The sequence below is a fragment of the Rhinoderma darwinii genome, chromosome 9, assembly GCF_050947455.1.
Source record: "Rhinoderma darwinii isolate aRhiDar2 chromosome 9, aRhiDar2.hap1, whole genome shotgun sequence".
Classification (NCBI taxonomy): domain Eukaryota; kingdom Metazoa; phylum Chordata; class Amphibia; order Anura; family Rhinodermatidae; genus Rhinoderma; species Rhinoderma darwinii.
In genome coordinates this window covers 72,005,478-72,027,909 of record NC_134695.1, presented here as the reverse complement: position 1 = coordinate 72,027,909, position 22,432 = coordinate 72,005,478, and the positions used below count along the sequence as shown (strand labels likewise).

General features: G+C 45.3%; 2 protein-coding genes across 2 annotated transcripts in view; one reads left to right on the top strand and one right to left on the bottom strand.

Moving 5' to 3' along the window:
• The window catches only part of PTH (parathyroid hormone), an 82,628-nt gene that overhangs the window by 28,738 nt on the left and 31,458 nt on the right, over positions 1–22,432 (bottom strand). The gene's annotated exons all lie outside the window — the stretch shown is intronic.
• The window catches only part of DHCR7 (7-dehydrocholesterol reductase), a 45,029-nt gene continuing 34,512 nt past the window's right edge, over positions 11,916–22,432 (top strand). The window contains exon 1 of the mRNA XM_075838124.1: positions 11,916–12,053. The gene's annotated coding sequence lies outside the window, so the exon portion shown is untranslated. The remainder of the gene's footprint in view (positions 12,054–22,432) is intronic.

Genomic DNA, 22,432 nt, shown 5'->3' with positions numbered 1-22,432 from the left:
CTCATCACCTTGGGGATCATTAAAATTCTATACTATGTATATGGGTAGTTTATACACTGCTCATCTTTGGGATCTCCACCTATCACAAAACGAGTGTGTGGGTCCCGTCCCCGTCCCCTGCAGGCTGTTTGACAATCCTATCCTGCAATTTCGGCAGGACCGGCCCCAACCGTCTTAGCTCTGACCCGACAGTAGATGTTGGGGGAAGGAAGGATCAGCATTTTGGATTTCAACATGCCCGTTCTTTGGTCCTCATAGGAGATAAGTCACCACCGGACTTGTCTTGGTAGCGGCTTATTCCCCTCTCCCCATTGAGAACACATGCGTGAGCGTGTATGGGGAGTCGGCAGGAACAGCGGTCAGTCGGACAAGCATTCGGCCGGCAGTCGTCTAAGGTTTATCGCCACCTGAAGAGATTTGCTGGCTCCATAATCCCCATAGAGAGAGCCGCATGCATGGCCATCTCTCTTATATGTGGCAGTTCTAAGGGGTCAGTAACGTAGCTATTTGGGGTGCAGAGGTTCCAGTCACACTCAGGCCCTGGTGCCACATAAAAAAAGACCCTAGTATTATAAACATGGTAGATGGGAGCCCTGTTACAGATTTTGCATTGGGGCCCATGAGCCTTAAATTATGCCTCTTAGTTAGTTGGTCCAAGTTCCAGAGGTGGGATGAGGGAACCCACAAATTTTTTGCCCAGGAGCCTCCACAAAACTTGATGGAGCTTTGTATGATTGCATTAGAAAAATAGTAGTTGGAATCTTTTTGTTGTGGGCAATGTTTTTTGTTCCCCCCCCCCCCCTTGTTTAGCCCTAATGCACCACTCCAAAGGACTGACTGCAAATATTGATGTTAATAGTTTGCACAATGTAATGTTCTATAAATGTAACCTATTACAGTTTTTATTATTATTATTCACTCCTTATCAGAACAGAGAGGTCAAACGCTTCTATGCAAAAACACAAAAGTTAATACCTGGTATTTTAATACTGTAAGGTTCCTGCAAAGTGCACAAATTACAAGTCGTTAGGAACACGGCAGCAATGAACGAACGCTATTTCCAGGTCAAGAGCCATGAGATATTTACACGTGTCCTCTGGATAAACTAATCTATACATAATATATAATGTGAATAAAAAACATCCCAAATCGCCCCTTATTGACTTCAATGGACGGTAGAGGCGTTTTTTTACCCCCCAGGCGGCTTTTGACCACTCATGAAAAAAAAAGCGGCATCATCTGTCTAGGAGCAGTTTCCGCCTCTGATCTCCCATTGTAATGAATAAGATGAAGAAAAAAAAACGTGAAACTCGTTTGAATCGTTGTTTTGCCACGGTTTTTGCATTGGATTCATTTTACAAAACGGCAAGAAAAGTGGCAAAAAAATTCAGCAAATAAGCGGCAACAAACGCTGGCATTTCAAAATCTGCCTCAAAAATCCTGAAGGAATTTTGAGGCAGATTTTTTCTGCCTGATAAAAAACTCTGTGTGAACAAACCCTTAGGCCGGGCTCCCACGGGTCGGATACGCTGCGTAAAAACTGCACAGCGTATCCGAAATGCAGCTTCCGCATTGAATTGGGGAAAACCCACAACAGAAAACACATCATAAATTGACATGGATTTAAATTCCGCACCGCAGGTCAATTTACTAACGTTTACGCTGCGTTCCACAGCGTGGGCATGAGATTCTCTAAATCTCATCCACTTTGCTGCTACTGTAAATGCTGCAGAATTTCTGCGTTTACGCTACGTGGGAATCTGGCCTTAAGGGCGGCTGAGGCGCAGCCACGATGTTGCCGAAAACCACAACAACACGCAGGTGCGGTTTTCAAATGCTTGTTAAAGGGGTATTCTCACCACAGACAACCCCTACTACATGGGAGCCTTTAATCAGCTGATCGCCGTGGGTTCTGACACCCCCTGCTGACTCGCTGATTTTGCCAGGGGAAGCATCGGCCAGCCAGACATTTCTCCTTCAGTATTGCATGGGTGGCTCGTGTTTGCCATAGCAGCTCTCTATTCAAGTTCATCTAGAGGGGTCCCGAGCGGGAGATCTCTCCCAGTGACCTCCATATGCCCATATAGGGTTTATGGACAGGGGTTGCCTTTATAAGACATTCTCTTTAACGTCTGAAAGTTTTTGCAACACTACAGTCATGGTATAATTAATCTTGTTTCTGATCATTTCCAAACCTTGACAGCACCCAAAAGCGCAAGTGTCAATTGGGTCCATTGGTCGCATATTGACAGATCAGTCACAGCTTCTGTTATTAACAGAAGCCATGACGCCAGTGTGAACAGAGCCTGATACTGCATTTCTGCAGGGAACATATGGAGGACAACTTTTCCTCAAATCAGCCCACCATTGGGGTAGCTGCCTCCGGAAAGCGGGTAATTCTAGGTGGACAATCCCTTTAAATTTTGCTGGAAGAAGTCACCCTTTATGTCAATAAAAGCTCCACATCAAATCTGAGGGGATGATCTGACCTCAGTAGTCTGTGGTTTGGACAATTATATATTAAGGGCAAAGCCCCGCGTGGCGGAATTGCTCTTGAATTCCGCTGCGGACACTCCGCAGCGTTAATCCGCAGCGGAGCCGTTTCTCCATTGCCTTCCACTTCTTTTTATTAGGCTTCGTTTAGACGAGGCTGAAAATTCCGCTGCGGAGCATAGGCTGCGGTGCAGAATTTGGTGTCTGCAGCATACAATGGATGTTGCGGACAAGTGGCGGACTGGTTGCGGACTCATTGCGGAAGTTCTCCATTGACTTCAATGGAGATTCTAAATTCCGCAATGAAGTCCGCAGCTGTCATGTACATGTTATGTGTGCTGCGGAGCGTATTGCTTTTTGGACATGACATTACTTCATTCTGGCTGGACCTATGTATTTCTAGGTCTACAGCCAGACTGAGGAAGTCAATGGGGCTCCCGTAATTACGGGAGCGTTGCTAGGAGACGTCAGTAAATAGTCACTGTCCAGGGTGCTGAAAGAGTTAAGCGATCGGCAGTAACTGTTTCTGCACCCTGGACAGTGACTACCGATCCCAATATACAGCAACCTGTCAAAAAATAGAAGTTCATACTTACCGAGAACTCCCTGCTTCTGTCTCCAGTCCGGCTTCCCAGGATGACGTTTCAGTCTAAGTGACGGCTGCAGCCAATCACAGGCTGCAGCGGTCACATGGACTGCCGCGTCATCCAGGGAGGTCGGGCTGGATGCTGAAAGAGGGACGCGTCACCAAGACAACGGCCGGTAAGTATGAAATTCGTTTACTTTCACTAGGGAAAGTGCTGTCCCTTCTCTCTATCCTGCACTGATATCCTGCACTGATAGAGAGAAGGGAAGCACTTTTACTGCAGTCCGCAGCAGCTAGTCCGCATCAATTTACTGCACATTTTGGGCAGATCCGCTGCAGAATCTGCAACGCAGATTCTGTGCGGCATTGATGCGGACAGTTGCGGAGGAAAACCGCCACGTGGGGCCATGCCCTAATAGAGGGGACTTTGTAGGTTTGGCTATGAAAGAATTATTAAAAATCGCGGGGCAGCACATTACGGCCAGAAATCTTCATTCGGTATTTGTATATTGCTCATAGCGAATGTGTTTCACGTTCATTTTCAGCGATCAGATCAGTTGTCTCCTCTATTTAAAGTCTTCGAACAACGTGTACATCCTGCATCCTATGTATAGAAGTCCCTCCGGCATTAACCATAAAGCAAACACATAGGCACATTATTATTTTAAGTGTGGATTAATATGACAGAGTCCCTCGTTCCATGCTTGTCGGGTTTGGTGGAGCAAACAAAGGCTTTTGTGTAAATAACGATTAATCACTGTATAACAATAAGGTTGAAAAGCTATCCTAATCCAATAGTTTGTACGGCTGAGGGTTTGTTACAGTTATATCCAGTCCAGTCTAGAGAATACTCTGTGAGCACTGATACATTGTAGCATACTATCAGGACAGGATGTGTTCAGCTCAGAGGATTGCTTAGACTGGATGCAATTGTAAGGGTATGTTCACACGCAGTGTTTTCAGGCGTAATTCGGGCGTTTTATGCCTCGAATTACGACTCAAAAAATGGCTCCATTACGCCTACAAACATCTGCCCAATGGGTTTTACGATGTTCTGTTCCCACGAGCCTTTATTTTACGCATCGCTGTCAAAATACGGCGCGTAAAATGACGGCTCGTCAAAAGAAGTGCAGGACACTTCTTGGGACGTTTTCGGAGGCGTTTTTCATTGACTCCATTGAAAAACAGCTCCAAAAACGGCCGTAAAAAATGCCGCAAAAATCGCGAGTGGCTTCAAAAACGTCTGAAAATCAGAAGCTGATTTCAAGGGAATAGAGTCAATAGCGTCTATGAAAAACAGCTCCAAAAACGTCCCAAGAAGTGTCCGTTTTTTTACGCGGCCATTTTTCAAAACGGCCGCTTAAAAAACGGCCCATCGAGACAGAATGCCGTTTTTCCCACTGATTTCAATGGGCAGATGTTTGGAGGCGCTTCGCTTCCGATTTTTCGCCCGTTTTTCAGGCATTTACTGAAAATAGGCCGTGTGAACATACCCTTAACTAACCTTCAGCTAATGAGAAGTGCCATGCAGGTTTTTAGCTTTTGAGTGTAAAGAATGTTCTCATTCACAAACATCAAGCAGAGATCTTGAAAATGGTAAGGAATTAGAAAACAAAGTATATTAAAAAGTGGCAAAAACTGGATGAAACCCTAGGTATCGTTTCTTTATGGGCAGCTGATTGTGCGGGGTAGCTGGGGGCGGTAGCTGTCAGGTGTCTACAGCCAGCTTTACTTTATGTAACATCAGATGATACATTTATACTGGGTGTTTCCACACAAGTATATTTTATGGCTTTTTTTGTTGCGACTATGCAAAATTGTGGCAAAAAACACACAACATTGCTTGCTGTGATTTTGCAATATTGACAGGAAAAAAAACAACACACCACAAAAACGTTTGCGGGGAAAAGAAGCGACATGCTCTATCTTGAGGCGTTTTCCGCCTCAAAAACCCCATTGAAATCAATGGGAGACAAAATAAACGCGTTTTTTGGAAAAAACGCTCGCGTTCATTTAATCTTTCTGTTGAAGAGATAGCAAAAAAAAAAGCCTAAAAAAAACCGCGGCAAAAAACACCTATTTCCGTCTCCCATTGATTTTAATGGGGTTTTTGAGGCGGAAAACGTCTCAAGATAGGGCATGTCGCTTGTTTTTCCCGCGAGCGTTTTTTTTGCGAGCATTAAAAAAAAAAAACGCCTCCACCTCCCATTTGAAATCAATGGGAGTAAATTTCGGCCGTTTTTTGCGGCAGTTATTGCGGCAAATACTACAGCATAAAAATCCGTGTGAACAGGGCCATAATACGTCTGGAATTTTGAGGCAGATTTTCAACTGCCTGCACGCCGTTTGCAGCGTTTTTTTGCCTGGGGCCATTGAGCGCTGCGGGCAAAAAACGCCACGAAATATGCTTTCTCTGCCGAAGATAGGGCATGTTGCTTCTTTTTCACGCGAGACAGTTTTTCCGCTCGCAGGAAAAAAACGCCAACGCCTCCGTCTCCCATTGAAATCAATGGGAGCCATTTTCGGCCATTTTTTGGCGCGTTTTCCAACGCGGTTTCCGAATCAAAAAACGTGTCAACTGTGTGAACTGGCCCTAAGACTAATAATGGATTCTGGAGTGAACCATACATATGAGCAGATCGCAGGTCTGCACAAATAAATTAAAAAAAAGGGACATTAAGTTAATGGGACACTAAAAGTCGGTAGCTAATATAAAGGAAGCTTAGAGACAGAGCTGCTACTATCATTTCTAATCCAGAGCATTCACATTTATGTGCGCTTCAGAGCTGAAATCTCCCTGCATTCCCTGCTTGTTCAGTATCTGCACAGAGCTTGCACTAATGATTTGCTTTCTGTACAGCAGGCCGCTATGTACAGTTATCTGTTGTAGGACAAACAAACTGCTCCGTGCATTATAAGAGCTCAGCTAGGCTATTATGGGGGTGTCTGTTCCCAAGCTTGCTGACTGTTTCCAATAACAACCAGCAGAATAGCAAGTGCAGCTCTGCAGTATTTGGGAAAAGCCACACGTGGCGGAATTGCTCTTGAATTCCGCTGCGGACACTCCGCAGCATTAATCCGCAGCGGAGCCGTTTCTCCATTGACTTCCACTTCTATTTAGTAGGGTTCGTTTAGACGATGCGGACAATTCCGCTGCGGAGCATAGGCTGTGGTGCGGAATTTGTTGTCCGCAGCATGCAATGGCTGTTGCGGAGTTGTGGCGGACTGGTTGCGGACTCATTGCGGAAGTTCTCCATTGACATCAATGGAGATTCTAATTTCCGCAATGAAGTCCGCAGCTGTCATGCACATGTTATGTGTGCTGCGGATGCGTCTTGCTTTTTTGACATGACATTTCTTCATTCTGGCTGGACCTATGTATTTCTAGGTCTACAGCCAGACCGAGGAAGTCAATGGGGCTCCCGTAATTAGGGGTGACTATGTGTGTGCACCCATAATTACGGGAGCGTTGCTAGGCGACGTCAGTAAATAGTCACTGTCCAGGGTGCTGAAAGAGTTAAGCGATCGGCAGTAACTGTTTCTGCACCCATGACAGTGACTAGCGATCCCAATATACAGCAACCTGTAAAAAAAATAGAAGTTCATACTTACCGAGAACTCCCTGCTTCTGTCTCCAGTCCGGCTTCCCAGGATGACGTTTCAGTCTAAGTGACGGCTGCAGCCAATCACAGGCTGCAGCGGTCACATGGACTGCCGCGTCATCCAGGGAGGTCGGGCTGTATGCCGAAAGAGGGACGCGTCACCAAGACAACGACCGGTAAGTATGAAATTCGTTTACTTTCACTAGGGAAAGTGCTGTCCCTTCTCTCTATCCTGCACTGATACAGAGAAGGGAAGTACTTTTCCCGCAGTCCGCAGCAGCTAGTCCACATCAATTTACTGCACATTTTGGGCAGATCCGCCGCAGAATCTGCAACGCAGATTCTGTGCGGCATTGATGCGGACAGTTGCGGAGGAAATCCGCCACGTGTGGGCATGCCCTACAGGTACAATACAATATAAGTATTGTAATTTATTTACAAAGTGGCCCAACTTTTCATGTAGATTTTATCTACCTATACTAATGAAATGGTGTTGAACGGTGCGCACTCTCTTTAAATAGTCAAATTACTTAACTTTTTTCTTACTATTACAATGTGTATTTAACAGATCGGCTGGGCTGACATTCATAAGGACATTTTGCTAGAACAGGAACAAGACATTTTCCCCCCTAATTGTAAGATGGAGCTCTTTCTATATATGTTAGGATAGAAATGGTGACCAGGACTGGCCGGAAGGTAAAAACTAAGGTCCAATCATCTACACAGATACATTTTTGCTACATTGTAACTTTGCTCTACAGTATATAAAAGGCTATAAAACAAATACAGTAAAAAAAAAAAAAGGCAGGTCTATGTTCTCGCCCATGTACTTCCTTCCATCCCATGCTATTTGGATAAGTATAGTTGCAGACTAGATTCTGATCATTCCTCTCCCTCTTCACTCACCGTGATGGACACTTGCATCGCCTCTGTATTTTAAGGAATCGGGTCCTATGCACATTCCTCCTGTATACACATGATTTATCCTTTTCTAGATACTAGGGGATGTTGTCACTTTCTATTTGCTGGTACCTCTGCCACTATGTCATACATGGTAGCAAAACCACATTAGCTGTACAGGAGGAATACCAGGCATAGCTGAGGAAGAGCCCGAAGTCACAGATTTCATATTATGATACTATGTGAATACCTTGCTGCTTTCATACATTTGCCTCTTCTGAAGGGTTAGGGTATGTTCACACAAGGGCGTCCGTAACGGCTGAAATTACGGGGATGTTTCAGCCTGAAAACATCCCCGTAATTTCAGCCGTAACGGCATGTGCAGGCGCTTGAACGCCGCGTCCATTACGGACGTAATTGGCGCTGCTATTCATTGGAGTCAATGAATAACGGCTCCAATTACGGCCAAAGAAGTGACAGGTCACTTCTTTGACGCGGGCGTCTATTTACGCGCCGTCATTTGACAGCGGCGCGTAAATTACGCCTCGTGTGAACAGACAAACGTCTGCCCATTGCTTTCAATGGGCAGATGTTTGTCAACGCTATTGAGGCGCTATTTTCGGACGTAATTCGGGGCAAAAACGCCCGAATTACGTCCGTAATTAGTGCGTGTGAACATACCCTTAGACATATAAATTAAGATATCGATCTGATCCTCAGTCTGGATTCACACATCGCATATTTGTTGGAGGTTTTGGTGCAGATTTTTGAGCCACAGCCAGAAGTGAATTCAAAAGAAATTTGTATTTCTTTCTAGATCCACTTCTAATTTTAGTTTTAAAAAAAAACCGACATCAAAATCTGCAACAAATATGCGATGTGTGAATCCAGCCCAGAGATACATATGTGAAGTGTTTACTGATTGACACCGTCTGCAATTTATTCTTACTACTAGGGCTGATTCAGACGAACGTGACCTTTTTGCGCACGCAAAAACCGCTGCGTTTTGCGTGCGCAAAAGGCACTTGACAGCTCCGTGTGTCCTGTTCATATGGATGCGCGGCTGCGTGCTTTTCGCGCAACCGCCATCTTTATGATACTCCGTTTGGATGTTTGTAAACAGAAAAGCACGTGGGGAATGCGCGATTTTCACGCACCCATTGACTTCAATGGGTGCGTGATGCGCGAAAAACACCGACACATAGAACATGTCGCGAGTTTTACGCAGCGGACTAACGCTGCGCAAAACTCACAGACTGTCTGCACTGCCCCATAGACTTCTCTAGGTCCGCGCGAGCCGCGTAAAAACCACGCAGCCGGCACGGACGCAAAACACGTTCGTCTGAATCCGCCCTTATTCTTATGATAATAAGATGTCAAATCCGTTTCAGCGCGTAGAAACCATATGACCAGTGTTTCTTCTGAATGGTCACGGTCAGACCTCAGGACAAGAGAGCGTGGACCTACCATGTCACTATTCAATTTGGCTGGGCTAAACTGGGGTGCAGAGTCTAAGGGATTTTGCAATTTTCACCTTAAAAAGCCCCTCACCGGGGTACGGACTTTGGGTAGGGAATCCCCAGGTCGGGTCTACATACTTTTGGCCATATAGTGTATCAGATAAACATTTCCATCAATGTAATCATATAGTTATTATTGATCATTTTGTGCATTCAGACTAGACAATAATCATTATTATAAGTCAGAACTAACGACTATGGTCGGGTTCACACGGGTCGGATATGCTGCATAAAATTTCTCATTGTATCCGACCTAGAACCCACAGCACAATCCGTCCGAAAAACCGCACCACACTGTTTTTTCAGGCGGAATTTCTATTGCGGAAAGCAGGGCTATAATAAAACACGTTGAAACTTACCCCGGCCGTATTCTTGACGAATCGTCCCTCCGTTGTCGTGCAGTCCGGCCTCCTGGGATGACGTTTCATCCCATGTGACTGCTGCAGCTTGTGATATGGGATGAAATGTCATCCCTGGAGGCTGGACTGGACGCAGTGCATATAGATCTGGGTAAGTATAGACTTTTTCTGAGTGTAGATTTTTGCGGCGGAATCAAATCTTTTCTGCCGCAAAAATCGCAACATTTGCTATTGTTGCGGGTTTTACCTCCCCATTGAATTCGAACGGGGAAAACCTGCAACAAAAGAGCAGCGATTCCGCAGCATAATTCGACATGCTACAGATAAACAAAACGCACCGCAGGTCAATTTCTAAACGTTTTTTTTCAACCTTTTTTTACGCAGCGCGTGGATGGGGATTTGTTCAATGGGGAAAACCCGCAACAAACAAGCAGCGATTACGCAAATACAATTGACATGCTGCGGAATAAAATTCCGCACCGCATGTCAATTTCTAAGCTTCTTTTCCGCTCAGTATTTACGTAGCGTGTGGATGAGATTTGTTTTATCTCATCCATTTTGCTGCTACTGTGTTTGCTGCGGATTTTCGGCAAAGAATTCAGTTGCAGAAAAACTGCAGTATTTACGTAACGTGTGACCTGACCCTTATAGATAATCCTCATCATATTCCTCCGGGTCGAACACATCATTTATTTAATGGAAGCCACTTGTTAAAATGCGACGTGTAAGGGTATGTTCACACGACAGCGCAAAATAGGTCTGAAATTACGGAGCTGTTTTCAGGAGAAAACCGCTCCTGAATTTCAGAAGTTTTTTCAAGTACTCGCGTTTTTCGCTGCGTTTTTTCACGGACGTAATTGGAGCTGGTTTTCATTGGAGTCAATGAAAAACGGCTCCAATTACGTCCCAAGAAGTGTCCTGCACTTCTTTGCCGCGAGCGTAATTTTACGTGCCGTCTTTTGACAGCGACACGTAAAATGACAGGTCGTCTGCACAGAACATCGTAAGACCCATTGCAAGCAATGGGCAGATGTTTGCCGACGTATTGGAGCCGTCTTTTCAGGCGTAATTCGAGGCGTAAAACGCCTCCATTACGTCTGAAAATAGGTCGTGTGAACATACCCTTAAATTTATAAACTTTTCCATCATCCTCTGCCCCGACGTTCCACTTCCATTCAAGATTCAAAATAGAAAAGAAGAAAATGACAATTATATACAGAAAGTGTTGAGAATCCTCGGTGCCGACTTCGTTTACCATCTGTTTCAGTTAAATTGCTGTCCACGTCTTAGCAAAAGGTCAGGCTGATGCATCAAGCGGAGCTCGAACATCTATTTGTCTGCAATCACATTGTCTGCACATGTCTTTGTGTTCATCCCACACAGCCACTCAATTTGGCTGCTTCTAAGGCACCTGCATTGTTACCTCACACGAAGGGGAAGCAAGATGACTGCCTGCCGCACAATCACTAAATACCATTTTATGTGTTTATCTGTCCAGGTCCCAGCTGACTCATTCCACTGACCACACAGAGCACTGAGCGGCTGGCACAATCATTCAGTCCCGTCTGGCATTTACAAACTGCATGCTCTACAGATGTACAAAGAATAGGTCTCCAAACAGAACTGCTGCAACAGCGCCACCTAGTTTGCAACATATTGTAAAGAACTGAAAGTGTTTTTATGCTTATCTACATATGGGTGATAAATGTGGAGCTCATCCTGGGACTTGACATAGTATTGTAGTCTATCATGTGATACTTGGTAACAGATATTGTGCCATTACATTCTATAGAGATCTCACGGTATACGGAGTTTGAGAATTTGGAAGGTTTGGCATTCATGAACTAAAGTCCCAATGTCACCTTGTCCTTGTTAGGTCAAGATCTTCTAAAATGTGAAGGGAGTGTAGAACATTCAGATCATTGCCGCATGAATAGTGACTTGTGCAGGACTCTATGGGTTGTTGGTAGAACCTTTTTGGTTTACTGGAAAAACATATTGAACTTTCAGGGTATGTTAACACAGGTCATTTTCAACCGTTTTTGGGGCCGTTAACGCCCCGAAAAACGGCTGAAAATACATCAGCTGAACGCCTCGAAACATCTGCCCATTGATTTCAATGGGAAAAACGGCATTTCGTTCCGACGCGGCATTTTTTTTACGCGCCAGTTTTAAAAAAAGGCGCGTAAAAAAAACACCCTGTAAAAAGTGCATGTCACATCTTGAGCCGTTTTTCATTGGGTCACTAGAAAAACAGCTCCAAAAAGGACGCAAAAAACGCTTCAAATAAGGTTTATGGTTTAAAAAACGGCTGAAAATCAGAGGCTGCTTTCCCTTGAAAACACTCTAATGAGAGATGATAAGGTCCACAGGTAAATTTAAATCGTTTTTTATGATATTTATAAACCCATTGTTATATTTGTATTTTTTTTAGATAAAAATGTGTTAAATTCAGTTCTGCATATTGCACCAGAAATAAAATGAGCTGAGCTGTATGATTGGCTACAACGGTCACATGCTACGTGCATGTAAAAAATCAACCACTGGTATTGCCGCCGGAGCCTCAGCACCGGATCGTTGGGGGCAAGGATAGGTAAGTATTGCTTTTTTGGCTTTGTTTATTTAAGTTCGATCCCCTAAATAAAAAAAAAATCTAATTCCGGATAACCCCTTTATATGATGTTTTCTATGTGGGCGCATTCTCACATAGCGAATGGCACCATTAGTGTGCAGGGTGGCAAAACCGTACACTTTTTACAGTGAATTATCGCTGTTTTGTGATGCTGCTTTTGGCCCCATTGCTTCACTTCTACAGGTAAAACAAAAAGCACTGAATCCACCTGTACAAGCCGCATGGCCAAAAAAATGCTTTGCAAAACGGCTTTAATTTGCAGTAAAACATGCATGACTTTACCGCATGGTAATAGGCGACACGGCACACTACTGGTGCCATTCAGCACCCTGAAGGGATCCATAGGTCAGCCATGTGGGGCTATTTTTAGATTTGCCGTTTTCTCAGGTATTAGTCATACCAAGCATTTTGTAATAAAAAAAACAACAAAAAAACCCTGAAAACTAAAGGAAACCTAAATATAGAATTTGTGAGTGACCCCTGGAGGTGGCACGATACAAATACAGATGTTATTTATTGCCCTTTTTAATACTCATCTCAAAAAAAGAATAAAAAGTCCAGACAGTTCTGTAATTTTTCTTTTTACATGACTTTGTGACTTTGTATAGTGGTATGTTTTTATGACGACCATGACGTTCTTTTCTGTGTTTTTTCTTTTAATTGCTTGTCTATGCGCTTTACACAACCACAAACCTTAAAAGAGTTGTCTGGGATTAGAAAAACAGTCTGACTTATTCCAGAAACAGCGCCACTCCCCTTCATGGGCTATGTCAAGTATTGCAGCTCAGCCCTATTCACTCGAAGGGGTTGTGTAGGTCGAGAAAAACATGGTTCCTTTCATTCAAAACAGAGCCACTCCTGTCCAGGGGTCATGTTTAGTATTGCAGTTTAGCTAAAGAATCAGGCAGGTGAGTGCTAATAGCAACAGTAGTCAAGTAATAGTCGTACACAGATAAGCAATAACAGGTTGTAGCTTGAGGTAGAGTTGTGATCAGGAAACAATCCAAGTTCGGTGCACAGATAAGCGGCAAAAGATTGTAGCGTGAGGCAGAGACGTAGACAGGAAACAATCCAAGTTCGGTGCACAAATAAGCAGCAGAAGATTGTAGCGTGAGGCAGAGACGTGGACAGAAATCAATCCAAGTTCGGTACACAGATAAGCGGCAAAACATTGTAGCGTGAGGCAGACACGTAGACAGGAAACAATCCAAGTTCGGTGCACAAATAAGCGGCAGAAGATTGTAGCGTGAGGCAGAGACGTGGACAGAAAACAATCCAAGTTCGGTACACAGATAAGCGGCAACAGTTTGTAGTGTGAGGCAGAGACGTGGTCAGAAAGCAAGGAACTAGACTACAGGCAGGAAGCTCAATAGTCTGTCAGGAAGGAAGTGCAAGGGCAAGACTTATATAGCAAGCCAGTCAAGGTAAGGAATCCAGGGAGGCAGTAATCAAGAGAACCTGGACAACATTTTCAACGGTTTATTGAGAAGAGTTAGGGCATGCCCCCACGTGGCGGAATTCCTCCGCAACTGTCCGCATCAATGCCGCACCTAATCCGGGTTGCGGATTACGGCTGCGGATCTGCCCAAAATGTGCAGTAAATTGATGCGGACTAGCTGCTGCGGACTGCGGGAAAAGTGCTTCCCTTCTCTCTATTAGTCCAGGATAGAGAGAAGGGACAGCACTTTCCCTAGTGAAAGTAAACGACTTTCATACTTACCGGCCGTTGTCTTGGTGACGTGTCCCTCTTTCGGCATCCAGCCCTACCTCCCTGGATGACGCGGCAGTCCATGTGACCGCTGCAGCCTGTGATTGGCTGCAGCCGTCACTTACACTGAAAAGTCATCCTGGGAAGCCGGACTGGAAGCCGGACTATTTTTTTACAGGTTGCTGTATATTGGGATCGGTAGTCACTGTCCAGGGTGCAGAAACAGTTACTGCCGATCGCTTAACTCTTTCAGCACCCTGGACAGTGACTATTTACTGACGTCGCCTAGCAACGCTCCCGTAATTCCGGGAGCCCCATTGACTTCCTCAGTCTGGCTGTAGACCTAGAAATACATAGGTCCAGCCAGAATGAAGAAATGTCATGTTAAAAAAGCAAGACGCATCCGCAGCACACATAACATGTGCATGACAGCTGCGGACTTCATTGCAGAATTTAGAATCTCCATTGAAGTCAATGGAGAAATTCCGCCATGAGTCCGCAACCAGTCCGCCACTGGTCCGCAACAGACAGAGCATGCTGCGGACACCAAATTCCGCTCCGCAGCCTATGCTCCGCAGCGGAATTTTACTCAACGTCTAAACAAACACTTCTAAATTAAAGTGGAAGTCAATGGAGAAACGGCTCCGCTGCGGATTAACGCTGCGGAGTGTCCGCTGCGGAATTCAAGAGCAATTCCGCCACGTGTGAACCCAGCCTTACTGCCTGGGAAACAAAAATCTCTGGGTTCAAATCCTGACAGAATAAGATTGAGCTGGAACATCACACAAAACCTGTGGACAGCTGTGGAACTGTTTTTGGGGAAAAAAACAGACATGGTTTTTTCTAAACCAGGACAATCCCTTAAAATACAATATACAGTTTCTGGAGAAAAAATACAGTTTTTCACGTCCAAGGTGCACCCGTTCAGGACACGTTATCACGCATCCCTCCATAGACTATAGTCTATGGAGGGATGCATGATGCGCAAAAAAAAAAAGGACATGTCCTATTTTTTCACGGACCCTTCACGCGCTTTGTTGAAACAACGGTCATGTGAGCGGCCTCATTGAAGTACATGAGCCCTAAGGGCTTGTCCACACGTAACGGATTTGCTGCATTCAATTTCTGCATTTCCGCTTAAACTGGCAGACAAGCCAGTGTGGAAAAACGGCACAATTTCCTGTCTTTTTTTACTGCAGAAAATATTGCGGATTTGCTGCATTTTTTCCCCCAAGCCTGTGTGATGAAAAACGCAGGAATTCAGTCCACTTTCCGCAGCAGTAATTGACATGTTGTGGAACTAAAAAATATGCACCGCAGCGTGTGGATGATATTTGTTCATTCACACCCACTTTGTTGCTACTGTATTCTGCTGTGTATTTTCCGTCTGCAATTCCGGATGGAAAATACGCAGCAATTCTGTTACGTGTGGAAAAGTCCTAAGAATACCACAACAAAGCAAAGAATAAATAATAATGAAGGTTACTGTGCCTGCCCAAAAAAAAAAATTTCTTTTATGTTTGTTGTTGTTGTTTCTTCTTTTATATTCACTTATACCAAAGTAGCTTTTAATTTTTCATAACTAATCGATGTGTTAGCACCATCTAGTGGAAAAAGTGTGTATGTTATTGCCTGCAGCTAGATCATTGAGGGGGCATTGTATTGCGGAAATGGATTGATCAGTACACAGGTCCATAATGCGACCATGCACATGAGGTCTTAAAGGGACCCTGTTACATTGAACATGCTGTTTGATCTGCAGGCATCATGTTATAGAGCAGGAGGAGCGGAGCAGATTGATATATGTGCACAAAGATAGCCTGTAATTTATTCATTTATATCCCTGCTCATTGTTGGCTTTTGAGTCCAGTGGGCGGCTCTAATCACTGATTGGCAGATATTTCTATATTCACATACAGGGAACGCTGTCAATCAAAGGTTGAGACCACCCACTGGACACTTTAGCCCACAGTGAGCAGGGATATAGATGAATAAATTACAGGCTATCTTTTTGCACAAACTATATATCAATCTGATCAGCTCCCCCTGCTCTATAACATGCTGCTCACAGATCAGACGTCATGTTTCGTGACAGGTTCCCTTTAATGTTATTCTCGACATAGTAGGGACCTTTATATAATAATATTTCCAGGAGGTTGTCAAAAATGGTACACAAATAAGTTGTGTCCATTATGAGAATTTGGTGCCAGATTTATAAGTTGGAACATGAAATATTGCAAAAATGTTGCAAAAATAAATAAAATGTTGCATCGGCAATGTGCACTATATCTGCTCAGACCTGTCACAGGCTGTCTGACAGTTTTCTGCTGTGGAAAAGGTCACACTTTATTATTTTGGCGGTGCTTGTGACAAATTATACCATGTCCCCAAATGGAAAATTGTCAGCCACGATGAAATCATGCAAAAACTGGCGTCCAAATGCATTATGAATAAAGCGCACATGCTTGCACCAAACCCCATATCAATCCCATTATTGAAAAGTTTGAAGATGCAAGAAGAATGCAGGACGCTGCGGAGACTCGAGTCATATGAGCGCCAATAGTGACAACACGTAATGTTATCACTTACAAAAGTATTTATCAGTCTTACCACTAGATGTCAGCCACCAGCTACCTCCATGAGCAGAGCCGATGATCTGTCTATAGCTTTAAATTATATATATTTTTTTACTATCCATAGCCCCCGGGCGGTCTGAAAAATGTCCCGCTGGGCGCCGCGGTGCCCTGGGCGCAACTCGGAGGTAGAGAAGAGGGGGGCGCTGCAGAGTAGCTGTATCAAAATAGCTGATCGCTGCAGACAGGCGTCCTGCATGCTGCACGACTGCTGCAGCGATCAGCGTCAGAAGGGGGTAGGAGGTCTTGCAGCGGCATTCTGACTGGGGTCGATGTCGGCCCGGGAGTGGACCAGTCCAGTCACCTGACCTGACTGTCAGGTGACTGGACTGGACCACTCCCGGGCCGGCACCGACTGTGGCCCTTCCCACCCTTGTAATGCAAGGCTGCTGCTGCTATGTTGTATCTGGATGGTTCTGAAAAATGGGGGGGAACCCACATAGTTTAAAAAACAAAACAATAAAAAAAAAAACATGAAGAAAACGACATTGCGACCCCCCCCCCCCCCCCCATTTTTCAGAATTATCCAGATACGACATAGCAGCAGCAGGCTAGCATTACCAGGGTTTAAATTCTGCACCGCAGGTCAATTTATTGACGTTTACGCTGCAGGGTTTTTTACGCAGAGTGGGCATGAGATTTTATGAATCTCATTTACTTTGCTGCTATTGTAAAGTAGTAATTAGGCCTCATGAACACGACCGTAGCTGTGTGCACGGCCCGTGATTACAGCATGGACGGCCCGAGGAGTGTCATCCTAGGTTCCTCCGCAATTATGGACCGTGCACACACAAGAGTGCATTGAGTTTAATGAGACCGGGCAATGCACGGACCGTGAAAACCACGGTCCTGTGCATTGGCCTATAGGATATAATTCGCACTATACTATCCGCAAGATGGACGCAGGTGCACAGTGGGGCACATAAGGTCTTAGGGTATGTTCACACGGCGGGGGTCCGTAACGGCTGAAATTACGGGGATGTTTCAGCCTGAAAACATCCCCGTAATTTCAGCCGTACCGGCATGTGCAGGCGCTTGAACGCCGCGTCAATTACGGACGTAATTGGCGCTGCTATTCATTGGAGTCAATGAATAATGGCTCCAATTACGGCCAAAGAAGTGACAGGTCACTTCTTCTACGCGGGCGTCTATTTACGCGCCGTCATTTGACAGCGGCGCGTAAATATACGCCTCGTGTGAACAGACAAACGTCTGCCCATTGCTTTCAATGGGCAGATTTTTGTCAGCGCTATTGAGGCGCTATTTTCGGGCGTAATTCGGGGCAAAAACGCCCGATTTACGTCCGTAAATAGGCCGTGTGAACATACCCTAAATGTTAGGCCTCGGCTAGATGACATCAGATACGACCTTGGAGGCAGCCATAGAAATTCCTTGATTCGATCAATGTATCTGCTATTCAGACATGCACACAAGTTGCACGTTTCTGCACCGTTGGCGTGACTTACAACAGTGGCATTCCAAAAAAAGTGAACAGGACAAGGCAGTGGAGCCATTCACTTCCGTAGCAGAGATATTGTAGCAGGGAAACAGTCGCATTGTGCAGTACAGGTCCTTTGATGCTAATATGCTTTTACAGGGGTCTACTATTTTCTATAATTTATTAATGAAACACAATCCAGAGACTGAAAATCTGCCCTGGTCATGTTTAACTGACACAGGTGCAGGGCTCGTTACAGTGTATCAGAGCGCTCTCTTGTAACGAGCCATGTTTCCGATATCTTACAGCAAGCAAGGGTCTTGTAAACGTTCCTGTAAATTTTTAATTTACTTTGTGTTTCAATTCCATACTTGACAGCTTTTGAGAAGTGACATCAGGGAGATTACGAGGGGTAATACAACATCGGTTTACGATAGGACCCTCCCATTTATTTAGGACACTCCCACAAACTCAGGTGTTTGAATCACAAGTAGAGCATTGGACCCCCTTGATCACAACCCAAAATGAATATAGACCACGTAAATACAGACTTAAGATCAGAGACCCTAAATGCAGACCCCCTGAACACAGACCCAGACCCCCAAATAAATAGGCGCCTGACCCCCCCCCTATATGCAGACCGGAGACCAGACGCCACTCATTCCTGCAGTCCTCTTCACTAGTCGCCCGGGATTAAGGAGGACTGCTGGAACGAGGGTAGGTGCATATTTTGTCAGGACGTGGGTCACCCGAGAGATTTGCCGGCTCCTCCAGGAGTCCGGAAAATCCATAGTTTTCTTTTCTGGAAGCTTCCCAGGAATTCTGGGAGAATTGACAAATATGTTCAATTCCTGAAAATACAGTACAGTTACAGGCGGCAGCCGCTATCCGTGTCCTAACAAGTTGTCGGGGCAGCCGTGCTGTGAAATACACTCCTCAACATTGAAATTGCAGCACCAAGAAGGACCAGCCGTAAGGTTCTGCAAATCGAGGAAGCCGGCGGTGTCGCTAAGATCTGCAAATGATCAAATCTTCAAGCACCTCGTTTGAATCTGTGGATTGTGGGGGGGGGGGGGGGGGCATAAAAGCCAGACTGAAAGCAAAGGTTTTTTTAGCCACATAAACACTCAAAAGTTGGATCGCGTGGTGCGGGATGATTGTGCGATGCCTTCATTCGTCGACATGACAGTTATCACTACTTTTCGCAAACTGAGAGGGACAGAATCCTTGAACTGAGAGACCTTGGTTTATCACTCCGGCAGATCGCTACGCGCCTAGGCCAAGACGTCAGTACTGTTCAATGTTGCGTGTCCCGGAGGTTGGGAGAACAACAATAAAAGGGAATGACAGCAAGAGGCGAACCTAGGCACGGACGGATCATCTGATTGGAAGAATGGCGCGTAGTGATCGATTCTTTACTGCAAATGAAATTGGACGTCACATCCCAAGCCTAGGGCGGCAACCAGTGTGGATACAAATCTTTAGAAGGCGTGGAAGTGCGTGGATTTCTGCACGTGGCGCTCATACTCCATACTGACTAAATCAAGATGTTTGGAATTATTTGTTAATTTTTTTTTATCATTTGCATATCATTAGCATGTCTACCGATCCTGTCATTTCCACAATTCCAAAACGTTTCCTTCTTGGTGCTGCAGTTTCAATGTTGAGGAGTGTGTGTGATTAATCATAGTAACGTAACCGGTCAAGTCACTAGCAGCAGTGAATCATAAATATAAGCGAGAGAACATGATGATTGTTCGTCAGGCCGGTCCTCGGTGATGTCACTGGTTTTTAATAGAATAGCCAGGTGATGGATCCACTTTAGCTGAAATTCTGTCTGCCACACCCCAATTACTACAAGTGCGATCAACAAATGATCACCGTGACAAATATAACAGCAAACTGCACGCTAATATAATAACCAGGCGGATGCTGACTACATCTTTTTTTCCCTTTTGTACGATCTGACATTTAAAGGGGTTGTCCATGGTTAAAAAAACAACATGGCGGCTTTCTTACAAAAGCAGCGCCACACCTGTCCATGGGTTTTGCCTGTTTATTGAAGTGAATGGGGCTGAGATGCAATACTACATGCAACGTGTGGACGAGCGTTTTTGGAAGAAAGGAAAACCCCTTTAGGGCATGACCACACGTGGCGGAATTTCACTGAAATTCCGCTGCGGACACTCCGCAGCGTTAATCCGCAGCGGAGCCGTTTGTCCATTGACTTACACTTTAATTTAGCAGTGTTCGTTTAGACGAGGCTGAAAATTCCGCTGCGGAGCATAGGCTGCGGAGCGGAATTTGGTGTCCGCAGCATGCTCTGTCTGTTGCGGAGCAGTGGCGGACTCATGGCGGAATTTCTCCATTGACTTCAATGGAGAGTCAAAATTCCGCAATGAAGTCCGCAGATCTTATGTGTGCTGCGGAGCGTATTGTTTTTACTACCATGACATTTCTTCATTCTGGCTGGACCTATGTATTTCTAGGTCTACAGCCAGACTGAGGAAGTCAATGGGGCTCCCGTAATGACGGGAGCGTTGCTAGGAGACGTCTGTAAATAGTCACTGTCCAGGGTGCTGAAAGAGTTACGCGATCGGCAGTAACTGTTTCTGCACCCGGGACAGTGACTACCGATCTCAATATACATGTATCTGTAAAAAAACATATAAGTTCATACTTACCGAGAACTCCCTGCGTCTGTCTCCAGTCCGGCCTCCCAGGATGACGTTTCAGTGTAAGTGACGGCTGCAGCCAATCACAGGCCAAGCACAGGCTGCAGCGGTCACATGGACTGGAGCGTCATCCAGGGAGGTCGGGCTGGATGCCGAAAGAGGGACGCGTCACCAAGACAACGGGCGGTAAGTATGAATTTCTTTGACTTTCACTAGGGAAAGTGCTGTCCCTTCTCTCTATCCTGCACTGAATAGGGAGAAGGGAAGCACTTTTCCTGCAGTCCGCAGCGGCTAGTCCGCATCAATTTTCTGCACATTTTGTGCAGATCCGCTGCAGAATCTGCAACGCAGATTCTGTGCGGCATTGATGCGGACAGTTGCGGAGGAAATCCGCCACGTGTGGTCATGCCCTTAAGGGTATGTTCACACGAGGGCGTCCGTTACGGCTGAAATTACGGGGATGTTTCAGCCTGAAAACATCCCCGTAATTTCAGCCGTAACGGCATGTGCAGGCGCTTGAACGCCGCGTCAATTACGGACGTAATTAGCGCTGCTATTCATTGGAGTCAATGAATAACGGCTCCAATTACGGCCAAAGAAGTGACAGGTCACTTCTTTGACGCGGGCGTCTATTTACGTGCCGTCATTTGACAGCGGCGCGTAAATTACGCCTCGTGTGAACAAACGTCTGCCCATTGCTTTCAATGGGCAGATGTTTGTCAGCGCTATTGAGGCGCTATTTTCAGACGTAATTCGGGGCAAAAACGCCCGAATTACGTCCGTAAATAGGCCGTGTGAACATACCCTCAGGGTATGTTCACACGAGGGCGTCCGTAACGGATGAAATTACGGGGATGTTTTAGCCTGAAAACATCCCCGTAATATCAGCCGTAACGGCATGTGCAGGCGCTTGAACGCCGCGTCAATTACGGACGTAATTGGCGCTGCTATTCATTGGAGTCAATGAATAACGGCTCCAATTACGCCCAAAGAAGTGACAGGTCACTTCTTTGACGCGGGCGTCTATTTGTCATTTGACAGCGGCGCGTAAATTACGCCTCGTGTGAACAGACAAACGTCTGCCCATTGCTTTCAATGGGCAGATGTTTGTCAACGCTATTGAGGCGCTATTTTCAGACGTAATTCGGGGCAAAAACGCCCGAATTACGTCCGTAAATAGGCCGTGTGAACATACCCTAAGGGTGCAGTTCCATGAGTTGTTTTTGGCCACGCGGTAAAAACTGCATCAAAAATTGTGGGGGTGAGGCAATAATACACCATCTGTTAATAGGTAAGCTGGAGGTTATTTCAGGTCCTGGATGTGCAGTTCTGAGTAAGGTACATACCATCACATTGAGTCAGCCAAGAAGACATTTTGCTTCCCCCACCCTGTAAGGGTATGTTCACACGCACTGTTTTCAGACGTAATTCTGGCTTTTTACGCCCTTAACTACGCCTGAAAAATTGCCTACAAACATCTGCCCATTACTTGCAATGGGTTTTACGGTGTTCTGTTCCCACGAGCCTTTATTTTACGCGTCACTGTCAAAATACGGTGCGTAAAATGACGGCTCGTCAAAAGAAGTGCAGGACACTTCTTGGGATGTTTTTGGAGCCGTTTTTCATAGACTCTATGAAAAACAGCTCCAAAAACGTGCGTAAAAAACGCAGCGAAAATCGCGAGTGGCTCAAAAAACGTCAAGGGAAAACAGCTCCTGATTTTCAGACTTTTTTAAGCCACTCACGATTTTCACAGCGTTTTTCGCTGCGTTTTTTACGGCCGTTTTTGGAGCGGTTTTCAATAGTCTATGAAAAACGACTCCAAAAATGTCCCAAGAAGTGACCTGCACTTCTTTTTCGCGGCGTTTTTTTTACGCGGCCGTTTT